Consider the following 8,674-nt stretch of genomic DNA (forward strand, 5'->3'; position numbering starts at 1 on the left):
TTATTAATATGAAGAATTCCAGCTAGACTTGACACTTGCATTTTCTTATTTACAGAGAACAACCATATGATAATTCTGCTGCAGATTTAATTCTACCGCCTCTTTTGCTGTATTAGCTTGAATAACCAAATGTAGTATCAGTTCAGACGTTTTCCTTTATTTTGTCCAGTCGTTTTTTTCAATATTAATGGCATACCGGTAATCATTTTAGCTAACTTTACCATATTTGGTAATACATTCAAATATCATTAATACATATCTGTATTGTGGATATTTTTCTTTAATGAGAGCAAAGGTATTTGGAAAGGATATTTGGAAATTTATGGGTATTATTTTAAATTTCAGCAGAAATTATATAAATATTTTTATAAATACCATATCCACATTACAGTGAACCATGTCACATTTCTTACAGATTATGGCCGACAATAGTCCAATATGCTTCATATGCAAAACCAATGATGAGTCATCTACCCTTAAATCTTTGCAAGACGCCTACCAGAAAACTCTGAAGTGTGCAGCTGACCGCCGAATGGTTCTCAAAAATGACCAATATGCCGATGTTACTAAACAGATAATAAATGCTGCAGGAACAGAGGGCTGTTTTTACCATTCACTGTGTTTAAGCAAGGCCACCGAGAGTACTCTCGGTGGCCTCGGTTTAAGCCGGTACTCAGCTATCAAGAGGCGGTGTTCAGAAGTAACCAAGCAACAAGAGCCACCATGTAAAACCACTCGCACATGTTCTCTACCGTCCACAGACAACAGAGGTGTTTTGGGACACCAATGTGTTTTCTGTGGTAAGCTTAGGAAAAAGATAGTCACAAAATGAACCCTGTTATCTCTGTGTAACAAAGGATGGAAGTAGAGCTATTTATCTCGCTGCCAAAAAGAATAATGACATAAAGATCCTTACTTTGGGAAAGGATTAGATTGCAAAAGAAGTCAAGTACCATATCTCCTGCAGAAGGGATTATCTTCGTGAAGAATAAGAGCTTCCTTCAAGTAGAAAAATACATCATGAAACATTCAGGAAACTTTCAATTTACATAGAGGGGAAATTATTGCAAACAAAAACCCTATGATGGCATCAGCACTTCTGAAGTTATACCAGGAAGAGTATATAACTGCTGGTGGTACAGCAGCTGAGATACAAGACTACAGTGTTGCAAGTCCACTCACTAAGATAAAGGCAAGGTTTCCAGACATTCTATAGGATAAGCATTCATATAACTCAGGAATTTTTACATATTTTCATCTTCTATGACAGCAGGGGAAGCTAGTGCTATAATAAAGGCTTCAGATAAAAAATGGAAGAAATTCGATCAGCTGCCACGGTGTTACGTGCTGAAATTCTTGCAAAGCCATCACATAAACACTCATCTCGTACTTCAGTGCACATTTTGAAGGAAACCGCACCATCAATACCTCCTCTTGTAATGGTCTTTTTTGACACTTTGATCAAAGGCATACACAACAGAGCACAAGGGAATGAGCAATCAGAAATGACAGATAAAAGAAGTATAGCAATGGCATCAGATGTAATGTTAAACTGTTCTAAGGGATCACTTCGTTCATGGAAACATCAAGCTCTTGGATTACGACTGGGAACTCTGACTGGCTCCAAATCAATACTGACTATGTTGAACCGTCTGAGTCATTGTATTTGCTATGATGAGGTGAAACGCATAGAAACAGAAATAGCTTTCTCATGCTCCGATGATCAACGAGAAACCCCAGATGGCTTAAATATACGTGATGATCTGGCAACAGGTAATAAACATGTTGGCACATACATTTAGCATAGTAGTGTAAGTATTAACCTGTGCAGTACTCAAATGTTCATGAGACCTCGTTAAAATTTATGAAAGACATATTAAAATGTACAGCTTTACTTAGAGTACTGTACTTGGGAGTATTGTAATTTTAAGTTAAATAATATACTCATAATTTGTATTGCTAAATGTGCCTCACTTACCTACATTTCACAGATTACATATTAAAACCATAAAAAATACATTCACATTAGTACTCTTTCAGTAATAACAATATTTTTTCAGCGTGTGCTTGGGACAACTCTGATGTCAATACAGAGACTCCGGATGGCTTTAACACATTACATTCTGCTGTTGGAATTTACTACCAAAATGAATGTCCACCTGGGTCTTCCTCACCAATGCCCAATGTCACCACCGCAGTTGACAGTAGTGGCCGGCCAAGACGATGATTTGATGGAACAATGAAGGCAATTCCACCTTTCCACACATCCCTAAATTATGATTTAGCCTAAAAAAATCACTGCCTACACAATTTACTATTCATAAGATCGCTGTTGATTCCTGCACCTACTGAACATTTTTCTACATTAGGCTGGGGGACAAATCCGCAAATAGAAACATAATTTTTATACTGTATTAAGTTATTTTCATGGCCAAAAATCTTGCATCTAGACTACATCCACAAGACACAAAAGGTCTATGATCAACAATTTCCGATATTTTAGGCTTTCTCAGGGAAATTAACATCCCTACTTGGAATTAGCCACGTACATTATATGTCAGACTTCAAAAGGTCTGGAAGGATTGACCACCAGTGAATGGGGAATCTCCGTAGGATACTATAAAGATAATTTTTTTCTTAATAAAAACAATAAAATCTACCGAACTGAGGGGAAAAGTACCAAGACATCCTTTTGGCCTGGTTTCCATATACATCACTAATGAAAACTATACGCATCGCACCATGGCCTGGATGAAAAAGATTCTTTTCAGAGAGAGAGAGAGAGAGAGAGAGAGAGAGAGAGAGAGAGAGAGAGAGAGAGAAAGTAAAACTCGGTTCCTTCAAGGCAACATCTCAGTGGCGAACGGTGTCAAAAGTATAGGGCCGTGGAATGGGAACAACATTTCAGGAAAAATCAAACATAAAACAACGCAGGTCTTTGATTTAAACATGATATGACACATAACCGCTAATAGAGGGAATGGATAGCGTGCTACAGAGTCCAAACAACACGAGTAGTTTTCACTACTATAAGCCTAAAGGATATTATGAATGAAAGATGCTGGCAAATGCTATAAAAAAAACTTGTGCAAAATGTATGATAAACTGTTCAGGAGAAATGAGCTCAAACTGAGAAAATTCCTGATACCAAGATTTGCCACAGAAGCGTTCAACGACAATATATGGTTTTCAGAAGCATCCGATCTGAGAGGGTCTCAAACAGTAAAAATTTTCAAGTTACTGAGACGAAAGTTAAATGAGTAAATGCAGTGACTCTCAGGTAACTCGGGTTTAGTATAATACATCCACAAAATTCATCTTTTAGATAAGAAATATTGTGCGTTCATACTGGGAGAAAAGTAGGAAACAAAAAAACCTTTACAAAAACTACTTGACTTCATAAAGCAAAAGAGCAGAAATAAAAAGAAAGCTGATGTTCCAAAAAGGAGTTTCACAACGGCTGCGAGGTCAAGACGGAAATTAATTACTAGATAATGTTTCAGGGAGGGAACCTAAACTACTGAATATAGCATAGCCAGTATAGCAATTTTTTTTTTTACTTTCCACTATGTCATGTACTGATACTTAAAAGCAGAGCTACAACATGAGCACCTAGTCTGGGAACACTGGAAATAGGAATGAGAAGAAAAGAACTATTTCCTAATCTTGCAATGAAAGAAAGAAGTGATGGTGGAAATTGACTAATGAAGGTATAAATGCATGTGCAATAAATGCATAAAACGACAGACACCTAAAATTTCATATGAAAATAAAGGGGGTTAAAGAGCTTACTTACCCAGTGCTTCTCTAATGTACCGAGGGAACGTTACCATTTAATTACGTCAATACAACGAACTACAGAAAACTGCCACTTGCGTAAACATTATTTGGACAAATTTAATTCAAACCCTGGAAAAAATCCAAACACTGACTATCAGAGGGACTAGATATTTTGGAGGCGTATTAGAAATGCATGTTTCCATTCTGTTTATGGTAACAAGTTTTAGTCCATGTATTACAAGATAACTCTTATTTCCACTTTACACGCAAACTTTGCCAGTTAGACAACGTGTTTTCGGGGAAGAATTGCCTGTAAGAATCTGTCATTAGTGTTCTAACATACACACACACACACACACACACACACACACACACACACACACATATATATATATATATATATATATATATATATATATATATATATATATATATATATATATATATATATATATATATATATATATATATATATATATATACCTGTATGTATGTTGTATAACGAGAGATAGAGGAAAAAAAGTGGAATAAAACAATAAGAAATCTGAATAAATATAACCACACAACTGCAAACCATCCCAATGTTAAAACAAGTATGAAAGACGAAATTTCATAGTACGTTAAAAGCAGGATGGCAAGAAAGAAAAAAAAAACTATATACATATTAGTATATATAGAGAGAGAGAGAGAGAGAGAGAGAGAGAGAGAGAGAGAGAGAGAGAGAATCATTAACCTCCATCTTCTCTCTCTCTCAATCCATTCCTCACAGGTTCAATATAGCGCTGTCCTCGGAGCCTCAAAGAAAGAGCACAAACACGATGAATTTATGCAACAGGGTCTTGTGAGAAGACAAGGAAGAGAGCTAAATTACGTTTATTTCAAGGGAGTTCCTGTCTTTTGTGCCCTTTGTTTTTCAATACCGTCTTTCCTCAGCTACTGCGACTCTCTTCTCACTTTGCTTGTTGGGAAAGTGAAGTCTAAGAAGGTGTGCAGTGTTTGTGTACCAGTCTTGGTACTGTACTCATCGATGAATATGTCACTCACTGACATGCACATAAACATTTTCTTAACACAACTGGCCTATGAAAGCCAATCCTTCATTATGTGTTAAATCTATATACAAAGTTTCAGGTGTGTGTGTGTGTGTGTGTTTTGCTCAGTGACTTGCATATAAGCATTTTCTTAACACAGCAAATCTTTGCCAGCTATTTCTGCACTGTTTTAAATCTAAACATAAAAAAATAACACAGATTATTTCGTTGTAAAAAGAATCCCCTAGAAGAAACTTCTACCCTTAAAAGACCATGAACGCCCAAGGGACTTCCCTCATGAAGTAAATATACCAGAGTTTTCGATGTAATTTGCTCCTTTAGAGCTTCTAAATGGAATTTTCCCTTATCTCTGCCTTATCGTAATGAAATCTGTACCCTCTTAATACAGAATCTAGCAAGCAGGACTCAAAAAGAAATATTTTTATTTGTATAAAGTTCATATATATATATATATATATATATATATATATATATATATATATATATATATATATATATACAAAAACGTACATATACATACATATAATTATATATGTATTTGTATAATGTATATTTATATAATTTATATATGTATATATACATATGTGTGCATGAGGGTATATGTATACATTATATATATACTATATATATATATATATATATATATATATATATATATATATATATATATATATAAATGTCTACACAAATATACAACTGTGTATTTGTCATACGAATGACCAAAAAACATTTTAGTTCCAATAATAAACTGCCATTTTTTGACCAACAAAACCAAAATTAAACAAATGCGAAAACAGTAAAAATAAAAGTGTAATCTTAAAGTTTACTTATATTCCATAGGCATGAACATCAATATGCAGAAAACTCAATCATTCATAAGCATGCAATGAAATTAAAAAGGGGCAACAGGATTTAAAATAACGCCAATAAATGTTTTATGAACTATTTTTCTTCATCTTGCTTAAAAAGCACAAAAATACCAAAAAATCTGATAACATATAAAAATTTAAATGACTCATTCAGATATTTGTAGACATCCGTAAAAGAAAAAAAAAAAAGAAAGATCTTTGGAATCTTGGAAAGATGATGACTGCCATGATCCTGCATCTAAAAGTTTAAATGCCCAAAAGTTCGAAAGAAATATGCAGAATGCATATAATAAATGGCACAAGATCATCAACACATAAATGTATGAGGGTATGTAGTCAACTGGATGCAAAACTTCATACACGCCAAACTTGAATAGATTCCAATTCTAAGGGTGAGTCGTTCACTGTGCGTGTAGGATGGGGATGATGGGTTCCACGAACTGCTGATGAGCCTTCTGCTTACGTGTATAAAAAGACTTCAGTAGTACAGCATTCAGCTCACTTTTACTTCTTCTTCTTCTTCTTTGTCACCAGCTTTGCTCATTTCTATATGGGGTCGCCCTTTCCTATCAACCATCTCCATCTTCCTCTGAACAATGCATCCATTTTTTTTTTTAATCTTAAACCTTCCTCCCGCATGTCGTCATTTGCAATTTTTTCCTTCCATCTGAACTTTGGCCTTCCTCTTCTCCTTCCCTCCGCCTCCATGCTCATAACCCTTTCACACACAAGATCTTCTCTCCGCATGACATGACCAAACCACCAGTCTTCTTTCCCGGTCCTTCTTCGATACTTCCCCTGCCTTGACTGTTCCTCTAATAAATTCATTTCTGATCCTGTCTCTTCAGGTCACTTTTACTAAGGGTATTGCTTCTGGTTTGACCCCCATCAGTCCAGCCAGCTGTAAATGGTAACTATAAGTGTCAGCTGGGGTTAAGATAGGAGCCTCGAGCTAGCAAACTCAGCTCTGGGGACTTGCTGAGACACCAGAATGCTCAGCCCTCCTGGCGCCACCCATCCAGAAGGGAAAAAGGTGTATGGTGAGGAAATATATACTCGGAAGAAGAAATATGTATATAAATACATGGGAGAGACGTTCATCTTTTAGCCAATCTTCATGTGAGAACTCATATTTCCAGCAGACAGGCATTCACCTCCATCAGACTCCTAGTAAACTTGCTAAAATTTATCAAGAGTTAATCTACTTTGTTGTGCTCATAAAACCTATACGATGTGAGCCTGGCAGAGCATTCCTAGAAATATTATTTTCACAATCGTAACAAAATAAACAGGTCTTTTCTACATGCCTATAAAGTTCCCTGCAGTGCAAACGAAGTACCCGGACTTCGATTAATTATATTTAAGCAGTCTGAGGGAAGACTTCAGCTCGTGACTCCACTTTAAATTTTGACAAGTTGAACAACATGCAGAGTACTTCAGCAGAATTCAGGCCATCTGTGAACCGGGATTCAATAATGTGAACTATTTTTATAATTATGAACTTGCTCTTAAACGCGTCATGCACAAAAGAAGCGTACCATAAAATTTGCATATAAATACAGTAAATAGTTCATAAGTATTTTATGTTTAATATATGACTCATTCAGATATTTGTAGACATCGAACACTTTACTCATAAAAACATAAGGAAATCTGTATGTGTATAATTCTGTTTAAAATTCGTGTGAAAAAAACATGAATTTTTATAAAGAAATAAAAGCAAAATTCCCGTAATAGTGATTACCATGACAAGGCCAGTTAATAATGTACTGTAAAATAAGTGAAAAGCGCTCAAGTATTTATTTCCATAAATACAAAAACATAATTAGCATTCCATTGTCTACATAGCCCGCATAACACCTGGATTAAAAACAGGGAATTATTGCTTTTTCAATGAGTTGCTTAATTAGAAGAAACGTCACGGCATCTGATATTAATCCGTAAACAAAAACAGCATTTGTGGCTCATGTAAAAGATATTGCGGGTATTAACTCGGTATATCTCCACCTACTCCGAGGTACTTATAGTACTAAACATGGCGGATCTCCCTGTCACGCCGGGTTTAGTACTAGCCCCTCGGGGATCAAATTATTATATACACCCATTTCTATAATTTGTGGTCGACAAATTATACCGGGTCATTACCGATATTGCGTTTAAATAAAAACAATCGTTTTCCTTATATCACTAACGCTATACAACTGACCAGTTGTTAGTAAGCAATCACGACAATTTTAACACTTACTCATCAGTATCACTACATCTCGAATGGTATACGGTTTCCGTGGTGAATCTTTCTATTCCCTCTTGCTACTGTTTCTCATAATGCCGTTAAAATACTCTAACTTTTGATAAGCTCTCACACTCAACGCTTATCTCGATTCCAAAAAATCTTTGCATACTATATAAACGATATATATATATATATATATATATATATATATATATATATATATAGTCAATACGCGTATGTTACAGTCAACAGTAATCATTACGCGTAATGACTGAAATTTCAGTCATCATGCGTAATGCACTTAGGACATTTGATCCCCAGGAGTTAGTACTAAACACGGCGAAATACATTTGACCTCCCAGGGACTAGTAGTACTAAACCCGGCGAAACAGTGTAGGTGACTCACTGTTTTGCCGTGTTTAGTACTAGCTCCTGGGGATCAAATGTCCCCTAAAGTGCATTACGCGTGATGACTGAAATTTCAGTCATTAAGCTGTAATGACTGATTACACATGTTGACTGTAACATATATATATATATATATATATATATATATATATATATATATATATATATATATATATATATATATATATATGTGTGTGTGTGTGTGTGTGTGTGTGTGTGTGTGTGTGTGTGTCACACATTACCACAGGTGAAAAATAAGAAACGGGGTGTAGGTCCTGACCGGTTTCGACTTTATTTCCAAGCCATTGACGAAGGACTGATACAGAGTATGA

The 8,674-nt window shown here is 35.4% G+C and overlaps 1 pseudogene; it reads left to right on the forward strand.

The window, feature by feature from the left end:
- Nucleotides 1-418: 418 nt before the first annotated feature.
- LOC136837713 (uncharacterized) lies at nt 419-2,290 on the forward strand (annotated as a pseudogene).
- Nucleotides 2,291-8,674: the final 6,384 nt, after the last annotated feature.

The sequence above is a fragment of the Macrobrachium rosenbergii genome, chromosome 4 (genome assembly GCF_040412425.1).
Source record: "Macrobrachium rosenbergii isolate ZJJX-2024 chromosome 4, ASM4041242v1, whole genome shotgun sequence".
Lineage (NCBI taxonomy): Eukaryota > Metazoa > Arthropoda > Malacostraca > Decapoda > Palaemonidae > Macrobrachium > Macrobrachium rosenbergii.